Below are 24,187 nucleotides of genomic sequence, written 5' to 3' on the forward strand. Positions count from 1 at the left end.
TCGGGCTCATTCACTGTCTCTTTCCACGAGATCCTCAAGAAAGGGTGTGAGTATGTATGAGGAAGGATACAAGCTACTACTTGAACTCTGTATTTTTGCCATCTTCTTATGTGGTTTGGATATTTTGTGTCTTTACTAATTGTGCTAGTAAAAGTGGTTAAAGCTTTCCTGTGCACTTAGTGAGAGTGTCATTGTTGTATACACTGGGGTTCCTAACTAGATATTGAACTTGATAATCTTGATTCTGCTACTAGAACACTACCATCGCCAGCTCTTTCTATTATTGGTTTCCAATTAATTACCAATTTAATCAGTGACCACTAAAGAATTGGGCATCAGCCCTGAAAAATATATGACTCTTCTGCCAAACCAAATGACAAATCACAACAGTGTAACATGCTGGATATGCCTGCAATTAATTAGCTGTTACTAACTTTTATGGAAAACCATGACTACATAAATCTTGATTTATGTTATTGTCTACTTCTTGCTCTATGCTTTTCTATAAATAGAGGAATTTGGTGCCAACTTTTTCTGGATATAGAAATTCTGCAATTATGACTAAAGTGCTAAAATTCAAAAGTAGATAAGCAATGATTAGAAATTTTAGCCATTTGCTAAAATTAAGATTTTTTTAAATTGCTCATTATCCCTTTGATGACTCTGACCCATAAATAAAAAAAAATTCTTTACTTTCTGATAGACTTCAGCACTCGATCCTTCCTATAATGTTCCAAATATTTTAAAATCAAAATCATAGGACCTCTTACTCACTGAAAGCCAAATTTGTAATTATTTTTTTGCAACCAGTTAATCTCAGGCCTTGGTGAAATACAACTTTACTGAGGTTCTTCAACATTATGCAATAATATTCTGCTGGCATACTTAAAAGATGTGTCTATGGCAACATATTCCTATTATTGGGAACCTCTAACACCCACGTTCATATCTGAATATTTAGTCACAAAACTAACAAAAAAAGTCAGTGTTTTATTTTAAAATCAGAGCAAAGATTGAAGTTCTTGCAAGCTACATGTTGTGCCTACACACTGCAGTATACAGTTCAGGTATGCACAATTATCCCTTATTGTGAGAACCATGAAACACTTGAGACAAAGAGAGATTGGTACTGAAGAGTTTTACATTTTACTTTTCATTTCCAGGTTTTTGTTGCAATGAGGAAAACGCTTTAAATCATTTTAACACAGCTTGTGTGTGTGAATTAGAAATTTATTCCCATAATAGTAAGACTATCATTGGTAGCAGCTACAGGTGGGGACTGGGAGCCAAGACTACTCGATTCTTTTACCGAGACTCAGCCTTTTCACTTGCTCTTTGATCTAAAGCGACCCACAATTTCTCTGTGACTCAGGTTACCCATATGGAAATTGGGTACAATTACAAAAACTATTTCCAGTGGACATCACCTAAAAGTCAATAGCCGTTCCTATTGTAAGACACAATCCAACCTGTCTCAACTCCGTTATACTCCCTTATACTCTGTCTCTTAACACATATGTGAGAGACAGAGAATAATACAAACATATTACAGAATAATGCTTCACTTGAATACTCTGTTTAGTTTTGGTCAGACAATTTCAAAAAGGACATAGAAGGAATAACAAATGTCCAGAGAAGGGCAACAAAAATCAGACATACAAATAATTATTCTGGGCAACAGAATCTTTATAACTTACTCTGAGCATGGGGTGGTGCAGAGCTGCCACCATAATTCTTTCCAAAGGTTGATTGGTAAAGAACTGAAAAACCCATAATGCAAGAAACTTGGTGTAACCGGGTCCTTTCCTCGGCCGCCCCCTGCTGAGCTCTTTGCTGTTCCAATAAAGCACTGCGAGCCTTTTCTTGATGCAGCACCCGTGGCTTTTGTTCCCACAAAGTTCCCACCACCAGTGATACTATTTACAGAGCCTTACAGGTCTTACTGTCTCCTCTTTTACAGGGAGTCTCTCCCAGCCTGCAGACTGCCCCTTTCCCTGGCCATTCCCCTCTTGCTCTGGCTGCCAGCCAGCCTTTATGGCTCTTCAACCGGCAGGCCCACAGGTGCAGCCAGCTCCAGAGGCCAGGCACCAGACTTCTCCCCAGCCCCAATCTATTTCCCCTGATTGGGGCTGGCTGAGCAGGGGCTAATTAGGTGCCCTTGCAGCAGCACCCTTCTACACTTGGATATAAAAAATAGATCTTAGAAGTTCTTTACACAGATCTGGAGATTGTTCATAGATTATATCATAGTGAAGATCCAGAGAGATCATAGGAATTCAATCTTCTAATGATTCTGGTACATTACCAATGTAACCCTTCTGCCGGGCCAAAACGATAGCAGCAAGGGCCGGGTTCAATACATAGGGGTCCCTTCCCCACAACATAATGCAAAACCAGCTCGAGCCCCCACCCAGTGACCTGGGAAAATCTTACACACACCCCTGGGCGCCTCGAAGAGGCAATACTTCCCCTCTTGCAAGCAGAGTCTTGGTGTAGCAGAAAAGGTTTAATTACATGACAAACAACAAGCATTAAATTGGGAAAATACCTCAGCTAGAGTTCATAGGTCAAACCATGAGCAAAGACCCACCCCAGCAAATTGGGCCATGTCCTTCTCTCGGGGCCCTTGAGTCCAGCAACCCCCAAATCACCCACAGTCCCAAAAGTCCCACAATCCAAAAGTCTCTGTCCCGGGTCAGTGCAGCCCCAGAGCTCAAGAGTCTCTCTGCAGAGGTCCCCTCCCCAGCCTGGGTAGAAAGGGGCACCTTACGTGGTTTCGGGGCCAACTGCCCTGCCTCTTCGTGGGGTTCTGCTTCCACTAGTCATCTCCGCAAACAGCTCAGCTCTGCTTGCTCTGTGGGCTGCTCTGCTCTGCCAGCTGCTCTGGTCCACCAGCTGTCCTGCGAGCCACTCCAGCCGTCCTTGCGAGCTGCTTGGCTCCACTCACCCAGTGGCTGCACAAACTGCTCCACTCCGCTCTGCCAGCTGCTCTGCTCCACAATATGGCTTCAGGCTCCCCCACTCATTAGCACAGTACTTAGTGCTCTCAGCTTAGCAAGTCCAGCTCTTCAGTGATTTCAGCTCTTAGTGATTCCAGCTCATAGTAGGGGAACCCAGTGCCCATGAGTTCAGCTCAGTAACTGGTATCTCGATTCTTAAGGGAATCAAAAAATTAACTCTGACATTCCACAGTGGAGAGAGGCACAGGTGGAACTGGTGCTTCTGGCTCACACAAGGAGCCTGCACCACCAAGTACAGACATCTGTCCCCAGCCTCTCTCTTTTCAATGGGTTTTGGAACCCATGTGCCCCATCTAGCAAGCGCTATCCAGCTGACAATGAAACCCCCCATCACAAGACAATTTTGTAGTTCCCCATTTACCCAATCAGGGTGACAACATTTCATTCCTCCTGCCCCAATAACAAAGAAATTGGGGATCCCACAGCGGTGAAAATAGCCATCCCAGGCTGCTGTGTACTATGCTAATGGGAGTGAGAGTGCCAATGCAAATAATTGAAATACCAATGCGAATACATGAAACTTCTTTCTGCACTCCCCATAATTTACCACCAGATGTCAGGGTAGAGCTCATCCTGACTCTGCTTACACCAAGATGACAGCAATGTTAAATTCCATAGGAGAGTGGGGGTTACAAAAATTCTCAGCCAGCATGGCAAAAGGTGGCTCAGCCAAACACAGTTGCACCTTAGCCAAACACAGTTGCTTTATGACAATGCTGAATAAGAGATTTAATTTGGAGTATAAGGCTTCAGTCCTGCAAAGACTTAAGCACATGCTTAATTTTATGTTCTGTGAGTAATTCCAAAATGGGGCTAGCTACTAAGTGCATAGTTAAGCATGTGCTTAACTCTTTGCAGGACTGGGGCCTAAATATTTCTTTTATAATTAGGATGTACTAGAGTTCATCAAGCCTCAATATCTGACATGCATTTCTGTGGTTTGTTTCAGGAAACATGACTTAACTTTTTTATTGCCAAGTATGCAAACGTTCTTAAAGCAATTGCTAAATGTTTTCATACCAAGATAAGCCAAAGGTCCTAGGTCTTCACCAGTCGACCTCTTCTCTCTCAAAAATTAGAAAAAGACAAACAATTTTTCCCCTTGTAGTTCATTAGAATTTCACGTAGCATCTATGGGACAGATAATGTTATGCTACTTTTCCCTTTAGCAATAGGCAATGCTCCTCCAGGATAATGTAAAACAAAAGATGGTTTATTGAGAATTTAAGAACAGCCATACTGGGTCAGACTAATAGTCCATCTAGCTCAGTATCTTGTCTTCCGACAGGAGCCAATGCCAGATGCTTTAGTGAGAATGAACAGAACAGGCATCACATCATAGCGATGATATCAAAAGAATAGGAACCACATAAACAGGAAACAGAAAAGTAACAGAAGATGCTCAAAAAATGAAGTGTATGAATCATAAAATCATAGGACTGGAAGGGACCTCAAGAAGTCATCTAGTCCAGTCCCCCTGCACTCATGAATTTTATGTCTGATCATATGTGAGGCTGGGGTAGATAGAGAGGTTTCCTTCTCCGAGAACTCTCTCAGGGCTGTGTGCAGGATTATTCATAGATTCTAAGGCCAGAAGGGACAACTGTGATCATCTAATCTGACCCCCCTGAATAACACAGGCCATTCCTGTTTGAACTACAGCATATATTTTAGGTGTCAAAAGCATAGGGTCAACTTTGACCATTAAATGATGGAGGGATCCACAACAAGCAATTGATTTAATGAGCCCTCCCTTGGGGAAAAATGGCTTACTTTCCTAGGGATTTGTGCCCTAAAGTGAGTGAGATGGGAGACTAAGACAAACCCATTCCTCTGGAGAGCCTCTCCTGAAAATTTCAAGGAGGAAAGAAAGTGCAGGATCTGAGACTGGTTCACACTCTTCTTCCTCTGAAGAGACCCTGTCCAAAAAGAAGAGTAAGAAGGGTGGATCTCTGTGTCAGGAGGCAGAGACGAGATCTCTCGAAATGATGGAACAAACAGCCAAGGACCCCAAAGAAAGAAAGGGTCCTTCTTTGGATGTTCCCTGGAGGAGAGGTGAAAGGATTTCCCCCAACAAGAAAAGCAAAGAGGACACAAATACTCAGTTTGATCCAGAGTTGAGGGCATCCCCAGCTGAGAAGGCAAGAAGAAATTGGATGTCCCACCTCCATGTGAATCGTGTCTTAGGGCTCACCTTAAACTTAATGCGTTTTCCCAGATGTCTTGATCCTCCAGGGGTAGCCTCCTCTAATTTCCAATAATAGTGGGAGCCTGCCAAAGCATGGTCCAAGCACCTATTCCACCGCTGCTTCTGATCTCATTCTGCCCAGTTTAGCTAAGGCGGCGGCGGGGGGGAGCACTCCACACAGAATGGACCCAAGATGGAGGGCAGAAGGAGAGAGAAGACATATGGGGAATGTTGTGCCCTTCCTCCTCAGTTCCCTAAAGAAGTCTTTGGGTGTCACCTTCTCAAATAATAATAATAATACCTAGCTTTTTACCTAGTGCTTTTCATCAGTAGATCTCAAAGAGGTTTACTAGATATTCCAAGAGGACTCCAGAACTGTGAGAGGCTTGGAGAAGAAGACAGCACCTCAAAAAGATGTTGGCTGGTACAAATGCTGCAATGAGACATAAGGAAACAACTAGAGGAAGATTCCTTGTCTGCAGGAAGAAGAGGGGGACTTGGGTATAAAAAATCCTTGCCCAGGTTTGGTTGCCACCTACCTGAGTGACATATGAAAGAGGAAGGATGGTTCAGTGTGTAGGGAACAAGCTTGAGACCTGGCAGACCAGCATTCAATTCCCTGCTTTGCCACGGGCTTCCTGTGAGACCTGGAGCAATTAATCTACTGTGTGCTTCAGTGCCCATAAGTAAAATGGAGATAACAGCACTTCCTCACAGGGGTGTTTTGATGGTGAATACATTAAGATTATGAGGCACTCAGGTGCCACCACAGAGATCAACTGGTGGAAACTAAGTTATGGAATTATTATTTCATATTTATTTATATGTTATAAATCATAGGCAGCTGCATTACTCAGCTACTATGTGTATAGACTGCAACCCAAATAATGTTTTTGGATAGTCTGAAGAAAGCAGCTCAGTAAATCTCCTTCAAGAGAACTAGACAAATACAGGCTGTACATGAAGCTACAGTTCTTGTTGTATGGCTCCAAAGAATCAAGACTCTCTTGTACACAGTGAAGGTTAATAAGCCTTACAGTCCATTTGTACACAAACTACCTACAAATGCTGTTCATTACCTTTGCATTTATCTCTAACAGCAACAAAAAGGATGGACACTTTAAGGAACTCCTTCATACCCACAATGCAGAAGCTGAGTCACCTCTTGATAGTCAGTCTGTAATCTGAAATAGCCTAACCTTGAAAGTAAATAACTAAGACAGACAGATAAGACAGGTGAGGGGGAAAGACCAGCAGGGAAATCAATCTGTATATAGCAAAGTCTGAAATTAGAGAACCTTATGATCAACTGCCAAAGCTTAGAACTCCGTGATTCTCCAAAAAGAACAGATAGCCATGAGGAATGCAGTCTTGAAAGACAAGAATTTTAATAGGCACTTGTGAATGGACTTGAATAAAGGGATGCTAAGCACTAAAATTAAAATCTTATCATCTGACAGCTTTCAGCCTATCATAAACTCTTGGAAGGGTAAACAGCAATAGACCGGTCATGGATTTGTGAAAGACTGAAACAGTTGCCACTTGAACTCCGTCTGACACCAACTGCAGGTAGGTGAAAGCAACACTCCTCAAAAGGGGAAGGCAAGCTGGGAATTTCTAGCAGTCTCAGCCTTTTCTATCTTCTCAGCACCAGAAATGCTCTGTCCCCTTTGGTAGGGCAATATCCCAATTATCACACACTCAGCCTGGAAATTAGTCTGTAGCCAGGTATTATCCACTTGGGGAACTCTCCTAAATGAGATTTCACAGCATATCATTCAAATGTCAATTGGCTTTATATTTTTCTAATGTCTAATTTTTTTTTGTACATGTCAAAAGCAGAAAGGAAACATCATTCATCCCTGTGCTGAATAATCTTCCATGTAATCTTCCTTTCCGGAACTGGGAGGTTTTTAAAATAATGTGCATACTGTCTGAAATTAATGTATACACAGCAATTTTTCAATTGTTTAACAATATTACTCTTGATCATGTCAGCTAAAGTGCATTTTAGACAAGATTACCATTATGCTCTCTAATTAACAAACTTCTGCAAATGTCATTAAGTGCAGAACACAGCGGCTTACTTCCCAATACTTAGATAAAATGGCAGGACAAAATACTATGGTGATGAGTGAAAGTTAAGCGGAGCACATTTTACCTATTTCATGAACTGCTCTTTTCGGTTCCTTGCCTTAATTTGCACCACTTTTATTCTGAGTGCAAACTGAAGTGTCATTGGTAATTTATAAAGCCCTCTATATAACATAAATTTTTGCCACTTATACACTACTTCTCTTCGGCCAATCTCAAAGCAGATCACACAGGTGGGAGAGTATCATTATCCACATTTTACAGATGGTGAAACTGAGGCACAGGGCAGTTAAGTGATTTGCCCAACTAGAATTCAGGATTTCTAACTCCCAGTCCCTAAGCACTAGATCACACTGCTTCTGATTTAGGACTTAGTCACCCAAGAGATCACCCCTTTCCTCATGTTCCATAGTGATAGCATTATGCATTTTGTTTCTCTAAGGCAGTGGTTTCCAAACTTTTTTGATCGCACACCCCATCAGTAAAAAATTTTTGAGCACGCACCCCCTGCTCCCAGCCGAACTGTTGAAGCAAAAAAATAAATAAATAAAATTTAAAAAGCCGCTCGGACTCCTGGCTGAACTGCCAAAGGGGAAAAAAAAAAAAGCGGCACTGCTCCGGTGGCGCTCCTCCAGCTGCGCACCCCAAAGGATCCTCTTGTACACCCCCTGCGGTGCGCGCATCCCCACTTTGGAGACCATGCTCTAAGGCAGTGGTTCTTCACCTTTACTGCAGCCTGCACCCCTTTGTTTCTCAAAATATGTTCTCGCACCCCTAATCAAAAATCAAAATATGTTCTCGCGACCCTTATCAAAAATCGTTGAAGTAGGTCAGTTCTTTAAACCATATTTTTGTTTGTATATTACAGTAATCGTTATAAAAATGTATAATGTTAATAAATACATAGGTTTGATGAAACAAAGTAGTTGCACTTACGTGCCTGTGCTTAATTTGTGTTTTCGATGATTTACCTTCTAACAAAATCTGGAATGTCTCGCACCCCCAGAAAGGCATCTTGCACCTCAAGGGGGTGCATGCACCCCAGGTTAAGACCCACTGCTCTAAGGTGTTCACAGTTGAAGGCCTTTGCAATTCACTCCTCTGGTGGCCCACCAGAGTCAGACACCGTGATTCTTGGATCTGGCCAATTTGTGCCCAGTTCAAGTCTGGAGGGAAGAGCAAAGATGACTTTGCAGCACCTTTGTGGTTCCCCAAATATGAGGATGTCCAGGGGCTGGGTTGACCTCCAGCATAACAGCAGCTTGAGGACTGCTCTAATTTGCAACTGGTTACCCATGGTTGGCCAAACAGACAGTTGTGGTGGCTGCAAATAGCCGGAGCACACAGTTACTCCAGTCATAGCCCCTTTCACCAGCCATGCCCTCTGTGGGGCCTGGGGATGGAACGTTGTAGAGCCCTACACCAGCTCCACATCACCCAGAGGGAATTCCTCTGGCCAGGGCTGCTCACCAGAGCAGACCAGGAATCCTGCTCAAGTGTTTATGGCAAGTACGCTCTCTATGATGCATGGAATACTGACAGCTCATTGAGGCCACAGCTGATGAGTCTAGCAACAAATCAGATATTTAACGGAAAGTGCTTGCAATAGATGCTATGTAAGCCAATGAATACATAAAAATATAAATTCACTACTCACATGCTTTAAGTTAGACATGTGCTTAAATATCCTGTGGAATCAGAAAAGTCTTGGCACAGATGAACAAACTGAATGTTCTTTTTAAAAAAACGGCTATGAGCCTACTAGGGTTTTTATACCAACTTGGGAAACAAAAGGAATCCAAAAGATCACTTTCAGCCCTAACAAAATTGAGCCTTTCTTTTGATGGAGTCCAGGATAAAATTAAGGTTTTCATCAGCCAGGATGCAAACAAATAAAACAATTCCTGCATCTCAGAGTCAAACCATGCAGCAAATTAAGGATCTCAGTGGTCTGGTTTTCTCAAGCTCCCAACATATTCTCTTCGCTCGCTCTCTATCTCCTCAAATTCATATTACCAGATTCAAGGGGAGCCAGCTGCTTGTTTCCAATTATGCTTGATATGCCAACAGTTTCTTACTATTCTGACGCGCTCAACTGAAGCGCATGGAATAGGTATCTTACAGGCTTTCATTGGAGTTAGTTTGGACCAGTTTGCCAGCCACCATGCACAATTTCTTCCCCCGTTGATACATCCACTTCCATTCCAGCGCAATGTCAAACACTAGTCTTCACTCTGACACCCACACTAAAATATATTGGCCCTGATTCTCCACAACACACAAGCTGGACTCAGGCATAGTTGTGTGCGGTGGCTGGAGAGAGCAGGTGAGAGCTCCCTGATTCAGAGCCACCCAGTCCCAGTGTAAATAGAGCAGGAAGGGTCCTCACTGAGGTACCTATCTGCCTGCATTACCTGTATTTCTCCTCACAACATGAGGCGGAGCAGAGCTATTATTTCATTTTACAGATGAGACAGACAGACAGACTAAGTGACTAGACAAGGTTCACACACAACGTCAGTCGTAGGCCAGGGATTCGAACGCCAATCGCCTGCATCCCAGGCTATGGGCCCTGACCACTAGACCTTCCTTCTACTCTAACTGCCTCCGGCTCTAAATGATGATGATGGTGCCGCTGGCACCTCCTCTGACTCCTGACAGGCCCCCATCGGAGGTGGAAGCAGCAGGCAGGAGCGGGGGGGAGGTTCCTAGTTTAGCCAAGATTCCCCCTACATCAAGGAGAATTCTTCCCTGCAGAATCTCCAGGCAGCTCAAGGCCACTTTACCCAGCAAAAGCAGCACAAAAAAGCCTTAGCAGATTGGAGAATCCAGTCCATTGTGTATAATCAAACATTATGAGTAAGTTGTTTTGAACATTTGCCCTGTACAATATGCAACGATTAAGATAATTTACACAGGTTTCACCTACGTCTTATCTTTTAGAAACCATTTGCTGCTACAGTGGGAAAATTTGCTACTATCATTTGTGTAATGGGACAGAAATTAACTTCGGACCTGGCCAGATATGGCAAATATTGCAATTATGTAAAAGATTCTAGCTTCCTACCACTATCACCTGTATCCCACATGGCAGTTACACTTAGAGGTAAAAACTAAAATATAGGATGAAATCCTGGATCCACTGAAGTCAATGGCAAAACTTCCATAGTTTGTGCACTACCTCTTCCAATCTGTTACCCATGGTACCATTAGAGTTCCCTATGATAAGAGACAGACCTTGACAGGTGGAAGCAGATCATAAGGTGTTACTAGAGCTAAAAGGTCAATTCATAGCAAATAACTTATTTGATTAATTAGTCTTTTTTGTTGTTATCAAAGTGTCCGCTAGCAGCTGATGCTCTTCTCTAATTTATTTGCTATGATTTTTTTCGAAATATGCATAGCACTAATAATTCTTGGTCTACAGAGAGTTATGAGTTATTGCTAATCTTTGATATTCGAGAATTGTTAGTTAGCTGTGGTTGAACACAGAGCTCACATGGTATAGTTTCTGTTTACTATTTGGATGACCATAATTCTTAGACTCAGCTGTCTATTACAAATCCGGTTAATAGTTTTATTCAGGAGCTGGTTTCCCCAAAGATCCCTGATACCAAAAAACAAAAGGGAAGTGTAAACAGCCTACGTGAATTTGGTTTCTAGTCCAGTGAATATTCTTAGGAAAAGTACTCAGGTACTTATCTTGTTCTCAGTATTACCAATAAATAAATAAAGTGGCAGAATAAAATACTGAATAGAAATTTAGCATTGTAGCCTATACATCTGAACATTTTTCCTATTTGTGTTAGCTTTTATTTCAGTGAAGAAAGTAGGGTTGCCAACTCTGACTGAAGCTATTCCGAGAGATTTTTTTTCCCCCAACATGACGTAATGCCATTTTCTTAAAATATCCTATTAAAATCTCCCAGGTTGCTTTCAATAGTCACGGGGAGACTGATGCCAATTCCAGGAGACTCCAAGCCAATCCTGGAGGGTTGGCAACCCTAGAAGAAAGGTGGGTGCGACACTATGGGAGTGAAGGTAGGAGTGAAAGTCTACAGAGGAGAGGGGGGAAAAATCAAATCTTAGTCTATGAGAAAAGGCGCAAAGGGGAAATAATGTCAAGTAGTTAAAGGAGGCAGAATTTACAAGTCCCACAACCAAAAGGTTTCTGCTGTAAAAGAGCAAGGCAGAATGGCAGAAATGGCAGCAGTGTTTCTTATTCCATCTATGAATGCAGAATGGTGTGTGGGAGGGGCGACAGAAAGCATTTGGTCTCTCTACATTTAAGGGGCCATTTCTGTCTCTGGGCATGCGCAGACACCTGTCAGTGCAGAATTTGGTTCTTTACCCCTTACGTTCTGTAAAAATTGAAGGCAAGAGTATGCTTTTTGACCTATATAGCATCTGTCTGCTCCAATATTCTGCTGTACTTGTGTGCATGGAATTCCTAGTAGAGAGAGAGAGCACAGTGCAGAAGGCTGTACTCACTACAGGCATGAAAAAACAGAATTTGAGTCTTAATTTTTACATTGTTGCTAAAGGGATTTTTTAGCAGCATAATTCCCATTAAAAACAATGGGAATTACAGAGCTTAAACTCTGTGACAGACTAAGGCTCCTGTCACCTCCTCCGTGAGTGTTGGGTGGCCTGTTACCATGGATACCAGCGGGGAGGGGGGCACAGAACATGGGAGTGCCACCTACTCAACGTACTGACTCCATGGGATTCAGGCTTTGAAGATTTGGAGTGGGTGGGTGGGAATGGGTGAAACAAGGGGGCTACTGGGTCATCACCAGATTCTCACCCAGACACACTAAACTATGGAGCACAGCAGCACAAGACTGTGCAGTGCCTTACCCTGCTTCTCCCTCTGTGCTGCAGAGGGTGAGGCTCTGGAGGGGAGTTCTACTGGCAGCTGCCCATTCTGGCAGACAATGACCTGGCCTGAGTTACACATGCTTTTGTCACCTCTTGTCTAGACTACAGCAATGCAGCATTTTGGCACATGTCCTCTGCTACATGGGTTATCACAAGCACGTCAAACCCATCTTCCACTTTCTGCGCTGCCTTCCCATAGAACATTGAATCAAGTTCAAGATCTCAAGTCCTTATCTTCGGACACACAAAGTACGTCTACACAGCAATTAATACTCGCTGCTCACCGGGGTCAGCTGACTCAGGCTTGTGGGACTCAGGCTGCAGCCCTGTAAAACTGCTACGCAGATGTCTGGGCTTGGGCTGGAGCCCAGGCTCTAGGAACTCATGACGGGTGGTGGAGGAGGAGGGAGTGTCTCAGAGCCTAGACTTCCAGCCCGTGCCCGAAAGTCTGCACAGCAATTTTAGCCCCCACAGCCTGAGCCCCACAAGCCTGAGTCAGCTGACCCAGGCCAGCCACAACAATGCCATGGGTCTTGAAGTTATTCAGGTGCAGATATACCCTCAGTGGCTGTCTAAAACACCTACTAAAACTCCAGGATGAGGACCGTGGTCAACAACTCTGTTCCTCAGGCCCACTGGAACTTTCTACACAAGGTGAAACTCATCTGTGCAGGAGACAGAGCTTTCTCAGGGGCTAGTCTCATACTCTGGAAAGAACATCCCCACAAATGAAGGACTGTCAGAAACCTCACTACCTTCTGTTGCAAGAGCAAGGTGAACTTCTTTTACTTGTTTCCTCTAATATAAACAAATAACAATGTGTACATAAAAAAAGTCAACCCAAACAAAACACTACACTACACACAATTCTGGGGAAGGATGTGAGAAAGAATGTATCCATATGACAGATGTTAGTCATGTTACTTAATGCACTGCTGGAAGGTGCTCGAATACTACAGTGAGTCTAAGAACCTATGTACAATAGAATAGAATCCTTATGGATTGACAACTTTGAGTGAATGTTGTTTCTGCTAGGAGGCAAATTACATCCCTCTGACTCTACATCCCCAACAGAAGAATGCAAAAGAAACTCTGTGTTGAAATTCATTGAGATTCCTTATTCAATGGAGACCTAAACTTTTTTAACATTGGTCTCCTGCTTTCCTGCAGTATCTAATTCAAGAAAGGGACATTTTTCAAAATTTCCCCACCAGTTCTGCAATCAGACTACAGCCACTGGTGCTAGTTATTGCAGTTATACCCCTTTACTTCTATCATAATAGACACATTTCCATGAAACATTTTGATTTAGACTGAACTTTATTTTCCATCGGAAAACTGTTTCATCAAAAAATTTTGACCAGCCTCTAGCAGCAGGTATCTTTTTAAATATCAAGCATTGCACAGTCAACTTCTAGTAGCAATAAATGCCTGCACTCTTATCCTCAAAGTTGCTCTATCTCCCCTTCAGTATTCTCTAGTGTAAAATGGAACGAGGACCCGACAATATTAAGGAACATCTAGAATTAAAAGAGACTCTAAACTGCAAACTATTGCTATACCCTAACAACACTTTACTCTAGCTGACCAGCTTTAATAACCCTGTCTCCCTAACCTCCAACAAATCCTCAGTACATTTGGTAACTTATTTGGTTACAAGATGATCTGTGAATAGTTTATTACCCCGTCATCAAAATTCTTGTCTGAGATCTATACCGTAGTACTCGAGTTTAGTATCCTACTCTCCCTACATGCAGGACAAGACTGGGGAATGAGTGCATGCAGAGAGCAGAATACAAACCTTGACTACAGCCATACTGATCTGACAGGAAAATGTTCCTGTTCCCTTAACACTTTATTTAAGTCTTGCTGCTAACACTCTCTTTGACTGAGAGAAGCCACAGCATACCCATTTCATACAGTAGCCAGAAAAATAGAAAAACCCCAGGAAAACTGGGCCAAACTCGATTCTCAGTCATAACATGAGTAACTGTTTTGACTTCAGTGGAGTTACTACAGTTCTCCAGCAGTGTAAGAGATCACAATCTGGCCTACAGTATTCAGCACACAAAAAATAAAATACTATATATTGGGTGAAATCCTGGCTCCCTTGGAGTCCCTGGATGCAATGACAAAAGAATTCCATTGATTTCAATGTGGCCAGGATTTCACCCATTTTCTTAAATGTAAAAAATGGATTTTTAAAACAAATTTCTGCGATAATGTGTACATTTGGGTTTGGACTACTATTTTTAAAAGCATAGTGCTCCCAGATAATCTTTAGCAGATTATCTTGATGAGATTGAGGGTGTCCAATTTCCACTTGCTTTCTCATGGTAGATGTGAAGTAGTCACTCATTGTGGCTTTACACAATTTGCCATCAGCTTTTACTATAACACAAGCATATGGGGACAAAATTAGAAAGGACAAGGCACAAAACAAGATTAAACTACCTACGGACACAAAGAGTAACAAGAAAATGTTTTGCAATATATTAGAATACATTAGAGGAAGTCCCAGGACAGAGAGTAAGCCCATTACCCAATGAAAAGGGAAAGACAATGCAGCAATGGCTAAAGTGTTAAATGCCTTTTTTGTTTCAGTTTTCACCAGAAAGATTGGACGACTGACATAGTGAACATCAGTGTAAATAAGGTAGGGAACGAGGCTAAACTAGGGAAAGAACAGGTTAAGAATTACTTAGACAAATTAGATGTGTTCCAGTTGGCAGAGCCTGATGGAATACACCCTAGAATAATTAAGGAACTGGCTGAAGAGATCTCTGAGCCATTAGCCATTATCTTTGGAAACGTGTGGAGGATGGGAGAGATCCCAGAGAACTAGAAAGGGCCACGATCTCTAAAAAGGGAAACAAGGACAACCCAGGAAATTATAGACCAGTCAACTTAACTATGGTACCCAGAAAGATAATGGAGCAAATAACCAAACACGCAATTTGTAAGCATCTAGAAGATAATGATGTGATTAGTAACAGTCAACATGGATTTGTCAAGTACAAATCATGTCAAACCAACGTAATATCTTTCTTTGACAGGATAACAAGCCTCGTGGATAGGAGGAAGCAGTAGATATGATATATTTCGACTTTAGTGAGGGTTTTGATATTGTCTCATATCACCTTCTCATAAACAAACCAGGGAAATATAGCCTAGATGAACCTACTATAAACTGGGTGCATGTAGTGGTGCAGTTGCCCCACACCAGGAAGAGGAAGGGTTAAAGCAGGCCAGAGGGAGCCTGTGCAGAACCCTCCAATTAGAGGAGGGTTCACTAAGCAAGGCAATCGGGAGGTGGCTTGTTGCAGCAGCCAATCAGGGCCAGCAGGGGCCATATATAAAGGGCTGCTCAACAGAGCAGAGAGAGTCTTTCCCTGGCCTGCTAGGGAGAAGGACTGGCTGCCTAGGAGCTCCATGACTAGAGCAGTGCTGGGCAGGGTAGCAGAGCAGAAGGAGCTTCCGGCTGATGGCTGCCAGACTGTGGCCCTGGAGGAAGGGCAGATAAGTTGCTAGGACTGCTCCCACTTGCCCTGAGGGAAGTGGCCAACACAGACTGTAGTTTGCCCCTGGGGCAAGGGACTAGACTGGTGACTGCAGCAATTATACCCCTTTACTTCTATCACTGATGTTCTTTACTACATTATATGGAAATGTTACTTATGCCACACAAAGTATATCTAGATACCATGATGATGACGGTCCTATAAATGCTCATAATTATAATGGAAGTGCCCCATTTTACAAGAGTTTCACTTCCAACTGGCAATGCTGAAACTTCCGGGAAATTAATCTGATTTTTTTCATGAAAATTTGGCAAAATAAATTAATTAATACACTATAACAATAATAATAAAGTTTCATTTATGCACATGAGCAGTGGAACTAGTTTCAACGCTTTAATTTCTGAACTAATAATAATATCAATTAATAATACATGGCACTTACATAACTCTTTTCATCTTCAAAATGCATTAGAAACATTAACTAATTAAATTGCCTGATCTTTTTCACAATGTAATTTTATCCATTTAAGATTTGGGAGGGGGAACAAAGGCCTCTAGAATCCTTGGCATTTCAGTACCATGGGCAACTGCAGTAAATTTTTATTATATGTACTAGCTTCCTCTTTTTCCCTGTAAATTTTCCTTTCTTCTTGAAAGTAGCTCCCATCTAGGACAATTGATCAGCAGAGGACATACCTGGCTACAATTACAACAGATTCTTTTTTAACAATGCTCCAATGCATCAGTTCAAAATTAACTGCCTGGAACTATTTTTATGTCTTTTATGAAACAGTAATCCTCCTTGCCCCATACCATCCCCTCTCCAATTTATTTTAATGAGTAGAATCCATAATTAGTGGGAGTCAGACATCTCAGGTAGCTGGACAGCGTTACTATTTGGCCCTAGACATCCTAAGAGATTTTCACTTTCCAAATGGGCCACGCTGGAGTATTTAAGCTTAGCATGCAATTGCTCTGGACTGTTTTTGTCATACAGTGTTTGACCTTGCAATACAACTTTGATGCTGCTGACAGAAAACTCACATGAACAAAGTGCTTGTATCTCAGTGGGCCTGGCCAGATAAAAGCTTTTATTAAATAAAGTCATGTTTGTCCCAGTCATGAAGAAAGTCTTCATAATTCCTGTATCAGTCAACCGCCCTTTGAATCTGAGCACTATATATATTTACTCTACAGACCTGGTGAAATACCTAATATTATATCTATGTGATCTCTTAAAAGCTTCCCCCCCACACCCCACCCCACCCCGCTGGCAGACAAATGATTTTCAGCTGTATTATGTTTAGTAATGATGATACTTCTGGACAGTTAGGTTTATCAAAGATGGCTATATCTACAAAAAATACCTTGAATATCACATTTTCCATTCCTCTTTAAACATAGACTCATAGACTTTAAGGTCAGAAGGGACCATTATGAACATCTAGTCTGACCTCCTGCACAATGCAGGCCACAGAATCTCACCCATCCACTTCTATAACAAACCCCTAGCCTATGTCTGAGTTATTGAAAAACTCAATATTTTGGGCACATGTTAGAGTGCCTAAAATAGAGTGCCTATATTAATCACATAGGTAACTCATGCTAACTGCTTGTGAAATCTCAGGTGATTTTACACCCTAATAACTCTCTCTTATGATAATGGCATTCAGTTAGACTGATAGATGTTAGTGGCATCAACTTAGGCCCTGATTCTGCAAAAACTTTACACACATCTTAACTTCACACACTGCGAGTAGTTTCATTGAGAGTACTCATAGTGTGTAACATTAAACACATGCAGAACAGAATCTGGGCTTCAGCAGATGACAATCCTAACATTAGCATATGGCTCCAATGTTGACGGTTTATTCATCTATCTTTTCATATAAACAGATTTACAAAGCCATTACAGACTCTGTACGTGGCCCTTGAATATTGTGACACAAATTTCACGTTCTTTCAGTACATTCTAGTATTGACTACAAGAATTTGATTGTTATGGCACCTGTCACACTCAAAGTAGCCCAACATACCCTACATATTAACAAGACAATCTTAGCAGTTACAAAGTGTTCAATAGTTCCCATCCAATGTTAGACTCTAGAAGTTGTGTTAATTAGGGTAGGAATGTTGGCCAGGATGAAAAATTTATTTTTTACTTCTTTCCAAAAACTCTGTGGGACTATTATTTGTTGTTTTCATTATGATAACACCTAGGGGCCTGTGACAGGATGAATGAACCCTACATTAATGGAGATAGTGGTACAAAAACATCTCTGGGCCCTAGAAGCCCCACTCCAGTGGGCCTGCTGGACATGCTCCAGTTGGAGGAGGGGCTTAAAATGAGGCATTGCAGCTCAGCCAGGGGGCTAGTAGATGGAAATGGACCTGTGCTCACTGCTACAGAGGGACTACAACAGGAGGGGGGCACCACCTGGAGGGGGACTGCCGTGCAAAACAGGGACTCTCTCCCCATAGACACCCCTGGGCTGGACTGCAAGGGATGCCTACAAGCTTCAACACACTTAGAGGAGGGATAGGGTGATAGGAAGAGACCCAGGAAAGGGTGTTAGCCGGATCACATGTGGCAAAGACCATCCCTACAGTACTCAAGAGGGCCCTGGGTCAAAACCCAGTGGAGAGATGGACCAGATTCCCCTACCCCTACTCCTACCAGCATGGGATCTAACTGCTAGGCAGAGCTGCCACCATGGGCTAAACAGTAAGTGGGGCTGCTGCCATGGACTCTAACCAATGGGTGGGGGACCCGCCTGTTGACAGGGCCCCAATCATAGACCAGGGCCATTGTGCTAAGTGTGGTAGAAACACATAATAAAAAGGCAGTCCCTGCCTGGGGCATTTACAATCTAAGACCACAGATGGAAACAACAGACAGACAGGATCTTTGACTCCCATTGCAACAGCCACCAAACATGGGCAGAACAAGGGGCTCTGGTGAAACACTTCACCTGAATGGTGGTACCTAATAGTGGAGCACCCCATAGTAGTGTAGTACTATATTAGATGTGGATACAAAATAAAATCTTGGTATAATGTAAGATCTGACTTCACTCGAATTTCTGTCTCAGGGGGGTGAGTGTAACTTGGCCAAGTCTCCCCATGTGATGCAGATCTCCCATTTGCCTCTTTTGTCTGTATGGTGGTGTTGGTTTTGAGGCTGAGCTTTCCTCCTCTTTCTTCTCCTCCCATATGTGTACACCATGTTAACACTATGCCAACACTTCCTGCATGTGCTGCTGCCTCTGTGCTACCCCCACAGAAATCCTCATTCATGCCATCATCTCTTCTCTCCAGCCTCCAGATCTCAGCATGTACAGAGCTGCACACTCCACCTTCCAACACATACAAAGAAGCATGGGCACATCAGTCCCACCCCAAACACCTCCAGTGACTCCTTCATTTCAGGATCCAGTTCATAATAGCCTCCTTGTTTTTAAAAGTCACCATGGACTTATGCTTTGATAAGTACCTAGAGTCCTTCAGATATGGGTACCCCGCAAATAAAGCTTAGTGCCATTAAGCTTAGTTAATAAAGCTTATTAACTATTTTAAAAATGAAAACATTAAATTTCTGGGGTGAAATCCTGACCCCACTGCAGTTAATGGCAAAACTCCCCTTGACAGCAGTAGAGCCAGGATTTCATTCCTGATGTTTCAAAATTAAGGTCTTGTGCTAGATAAACTTCTTTTTAGTTTCAACAGCCCGTGACACTTGCTGAGATCTCTAGGCTCTGCAGTGATGCAAGACAACACCTATTCTAAGGGGGAAACTTTCCCCTCTTCTATATCCATGGAAGAGCAAATAAGGCTTTCTACACTAATACTAGTCAACAAGAATGATCTGACTCTAGATCAGCTCAATCAGATTGTCTCCTGCTATATTTATGGCCATGGGCAAGAACAAAGATCCCAATAATTAAGAATTATGGAACATAGGAAGCAGGAACATATTCTCTACTGGTGTAAATTGGTGCAGCTCCACTGACTTCAGTGGAGTTTACACAAGCAGAGAATTTAGCCTGAGGAGTCTGCTTCCAAAGTAGCTCCACAATTTATCTCTACAAAGTGTTTTTATCCTTTAGGAGGAAGAGGAGGAGGAGGAGTCATGTGTGTCAGCTCATTTTACTGCTGAAGAGGGTGGGAGCCTTCTGCTGCTCTTATTACTCGGAAGAGCACAGCCAAATTATCCCCCTTACGCATGAAGGCATGTGGGCTGTTGCAGTGGTATTGCATATTGATTGTGTCACAAAATAGGGACCTGTTACAGCATTGTTTGAGCATCAAAACTGGCTCCTAGGGGAGTTGGGAACATAGGATAGACTGTATACAGTCAGCAACTATAGTAGCCTCTGTAAATGTATTTCTGAGAACATTTTACATTTATGCCTGGCATGAAAAGCTTTTCACCATGTAAAATTTCCAAATGCTGTGCTGATGGAAGTGGTAGAATTTTCTTCTTAAACCTTTAAGGAAATCAGCTTAGAGAACATTTATATTTTGTATTTTAAGCCAATATGCTGAGAAATTTACTTGTACAATGCTTAAAGTTTCTTTCAGTATTTTTGCTTTTCCTTCATTAAAAAAAAATCACAAGTACTCCTTATTTTCATTCATTAAACAAAAATCAAAATTCTAATAGACACATTAAAAAAGATGTATTCTCCTGTAAGGAGACTAGCTATTATGCCTCATATACCATTTCTTTTTTACCATAGACAGTTGTGAATTTCTTTTGCAATGCTGGATCTTGATCATTTATGCAGTATAAAGTAAGGCTTTTGCCTCTCCTGGAAAAATTGAAACATCCGCCTATTAAATAGTCAAGAAGAACATCACTCTGCCTGGACTTGAGGATTAATCCATGTAAAGATGAGGACATGTCTTTGCGCGCTCTTCCCTTTTTTGACCGGGCTTCTGTTCTATATTTCACATTAGATTGATGTAATAACAACACATGAAGGCAGAGCTGAAGGTTCACTACACAGGTTTGGAATCCTGGAGAATTAGAGCCTGATCCTGCCCCACTAAAGTCAATGGGAGCTTTACCATGAATAGGAGATTTCCTAAGGTTCCAGGTGGGGAATCTGGAACTAAGATCTGGTTTAGGCCCATCACTGGAAGTTAATAAAACTGAACTCCCCAGGAGTGAACTTACAAAGCACGGAACCACACACTGACAGTTCTAACACAGGTCTTTTTTTCTTATGGCGTAATTCACCTACCATTCCAGAAGAAAAGGGCCCAGTACTGAGATTATCACAGAGTCATAGATATGTGGTGTTGGAAGGAACCTCAAGAGGTCATCTAGTCCATCTGCCCATGCTGAGGTTGGATTAAGTATACCTAGACCATCCCTGACAGGCATTTGTCTAAGTTGTTCTTAAAAACCTCCAATGACGGGTATTCAGCAATGTCCTTAGGTAATCTGTTCCAGTGCTTAACTACTCTTATAGTAGAAAGTTTTTTTCTAATATCTAACCTGACTCTCCCTTGCTGCAAACTAAACTGATTACTTCTTATGCTACCCTTGGTGGACACAGAGAATAACTGATCACCATCCTCTTTAGAACAACTTTTACATATCTGAAGATAATTATTATGTCATCCCATTCCCCCACCCCCCGCATCCTTATCGTCTCTAGACTAAACATGCCCAATTCTTTCAAATTTTCCTCACAGGTCATCTTTTCTAAATCTCATTGTTGCTCTCCTATGGACTCTCTCCAATTTGTTCGCATATTTCTTATAATATTGTACCCAAAACTGGACATAGTACTCCAGCTGAGGCCTCACCAGTGCCAAATAGACAAGGACAATTACCTCCCAAATCTTAAATACAACACTCTTGTTAATACACCCGAGAATTAGATTAGCCTTTTTCCCAACTGCATCACATCACTGATTCATATTCAATTTGTGTTCCATTATAATCCCCAGATCCTTTTCCACTGAACTACCACCTAGCCAGTTTCTCTCCATTTTGTAGTTATGAATTTGATTTTTCCTTCCTAAGAAATATAGTCTTTCATTACAGAATCATATTCTATTTTATCCACATGAGCCCTTTAAAAAACTTAACACTGAAAAAAAATTCCTTCATATAGAACCATTTTGACCCCCCGCCATGGGTCATCAGCAGGGTTTGGACGTTTAAATCCACAGGACAGTCCTTTGACACATAACAGAGTAATTCGTAGCAGTAGAAAGCTATTATCGTCTATGTGGACCAGCTACTAGAAGATGATGGAGACACACACTTTGCCTGTGGGTTTTACAGTTGTTAGACAAAGGAATGCTGAGTCTCAAGAGTAATGGGTTCAATTCCAGGTTCTCTAGGGGAGTTTGCTATATTGCCAACCTCAAGAGATCAAAAGCAAAAAGTAAAGTGTGCTTTTTGGTTGGTTGGTTGGTTGGTTGGTGTGTGCGTGTGTGTGCGTGTGAGAGAGAGAGAGTGTAAATTAATGTTGCTCACTCTCCCAAATGTATTGGGTATAATGATTCTGGCCCCGGCTGCAGGAGCTCTCACACCCACATCTGCCCATTCTCTGCCCAGCAATTAATTCTGCCCTCCAACCCCCAAATCAACCCAGTCCCCTGTGGACGCCTCTTCCTTCTGCATAACATTTATCAGTAAGACTTATTGGGTTGTTCTCTCCTCATTTCATGTGTGTAACCCCGTTTAGCACTGGTGAGTTCTCGATGTGCATAATGAAGCAAGATTATGTCTATGAGAAAACTCTAGCAAACTACAGTGGATCTGTTTTTTAAAGCTGTGTCAATCTCTGCCGGACATGTTTTTATGCATCTATCAGCTGAACCCTTAAAAGCAATCTTGTTCATTTTATGGAACCCAAACAAAATGAAAACTCTTTCAGAAAGCTGCAAGTCTGCAGTTCCAAATAAATAAATCAGACTGACCGTATGAACATTCAAAGACTGTAGAAAATATTCTGATTTATTGTGAGGTTTTGGACACAGGCTAGACATTCACATGAAACTTTTATCCTTTGAAATCAAAATTAAAGCTGTTCTGAGAATTACTCTCTCTTATGAATAAATAATGTCAACAGAAGAGCACAAAACAGAGGTAGGCATTTATATGGACTCCATCACCGTAGTATCTGAGCAGCTCTGAAGTACTTAAATATAAATCTCAATTTATCCACAGGAAATAAATGGCAATCAGGAAAAATCACTATGGTAATTAAAAGATGAGAGAGAAAGAGGAACCAATGAAGGTCTGAAAGAGTGGTCTTTAAGAGAACACTGAATCCATTTTGTTCAGCATAGAATTCTGACAGTTGATACGGTGAGAAACATTTCTTGCCATACATACTTTGAGAACTGGACTTAGATGCTTTCAAAATGAGTCTCCTGCTGACAGCCAGAATAATGCCAGACAGTTACACTGCCACTCTGGGAATCCAGTGTTAGCTCATAAGACTGTTTCCATGAAATTCAGGGAAAAAAATTTACCTCCTGCTGATTCATACTGATTTTTAAAAGACCTGCCTGTTAATTTAATTACATGGCCCAACAGTGCAGACAATATTTTCTAAAATTCATGGGATATTTTCCAGAGTGCTAAAATGAAACAGTGTATAAAGTAAAGGAACAGAATACACTTCAATTACCAACAAACAGCTGTCTTCTTTTTCTTCTCCAGTTTTACTTGCTTTTCAATCTCTCACTCAATTTCCCTTTCTTCTCTTCACTATCTGTTTTACTTCCCTTTTTATTCTCTTTCTATCCCCAAGTTTCTTCATTTCTCTTGTTAGAATTTTTTTTAACCTCAAGCCAGAACAATTTCCTTCCTTCCTGATTTGTGTTCTCTCCTCCTTTCCCCTTATCTGTTCTCTCCCTCCACCGATGCCTTTGCTTTTCCTTTGCTGTTCTTTGCTTTTATCTTTCCACATCCTTTCCCTTCCAGAATGACTGAATTAAATGCCTCTCTCTGAGCAGGTTTTCAAAACTAGGTGCTCTGGTCTAAAAGTGTCCTCTGGGACACCTAATTTTTCTGTCAATTACATTAGTGTAACATCCTTGTCTTGAAAAGAGTTACTCCTGTTTCACCTGGCATGAGAGCACAAGTTGGTCCCTGTTCCAAAGCTGGTTAAACAATTTAAATGCACACATAATTTTACTATAATAGTTAAGCAAACTCAGCGCTATAACAAAGTAGCAGAGAAGAATTGTTTCTAGATGTACAGTCCTTGTGTATGTGCCAAGACTCTCAGGTTCATCTGAGATTAAGACTCTTTCCAATTGTAATAAAGGTTCTAAGAGGAGTCAACATAAGTAAATAGGTAGCTCTTGAATGCCATTTATTAGCTGCCTAGTCCCTTGCTGAAGATGGCTAATTATGCCCCTGCTTCACGTTGCATCAGGAGCACTTTTACTACAGCCAGGCTACAGGTAATGCTCTTGAAAAAGGAATAAAAATATTCCCCTTAGGTGAG

At 41.8% G+C, this 24,187-nt stretch overlaps 1 protein-coding gene and 2 long non-coding RNA genes across 4 annotated transcripts in view; 1 reads left to right on the forward strand and 2 right to left on the reverse strand.

Moving 5' to 3' along the window:
* DLG2 (discs large MAGUK scaffold protein 2) overlaps positions 1-24,187 on the reverse strand; it is a 1,428,123-nt gene that overhangs the window by 1,075,570 nt on the left and 328,366 nt on the right. The gene's annotated exons all lie outside the window — the stretch shown is intronic.
* LOC120395488 lies at positions 5,525-6,592 on the reverse strand. Its single transcript, XR_005592658.1, has 3 exons — positions 6,288-6,592; positions 5,748-5,855; positions 5,525-5,641 (listed from the first exon to the last, which is right to left on the reverse strand). It is a non-coding gene; the product is annotated as an uncharacterized LOC120395488 (long non-coding RNA).
* The window catches only part of LOC120395485, a 45,339-nt gene continuing 27,704 nt past the window's right edge, over positions 6,553-24,187 (forward strand). The window contains exon 1 of the long non-coding RNA XR_005592655.1: positions 6,553-6,777. This is a non-coding gene — a long non-coding RNA (uncharacterized LOC120395485). The remainder of the gene's footprint in view (positions 6,778-24,187) is intronic.

This window comes from Mauremys reevesii, linkage group 1, assembly GCF_016161935.1.
Source record: "Mauremys reevesii isolate NIE-2019 linkage group 1, ASM1616193v1, whole genome shotgun sequence".
Taxonomy (NCBI): domain Eukaryota; kingdom Metazoa; phylum Chordata; order Testudines; family Geoemydidae; genus Mauremys; species Mauremys reevesii.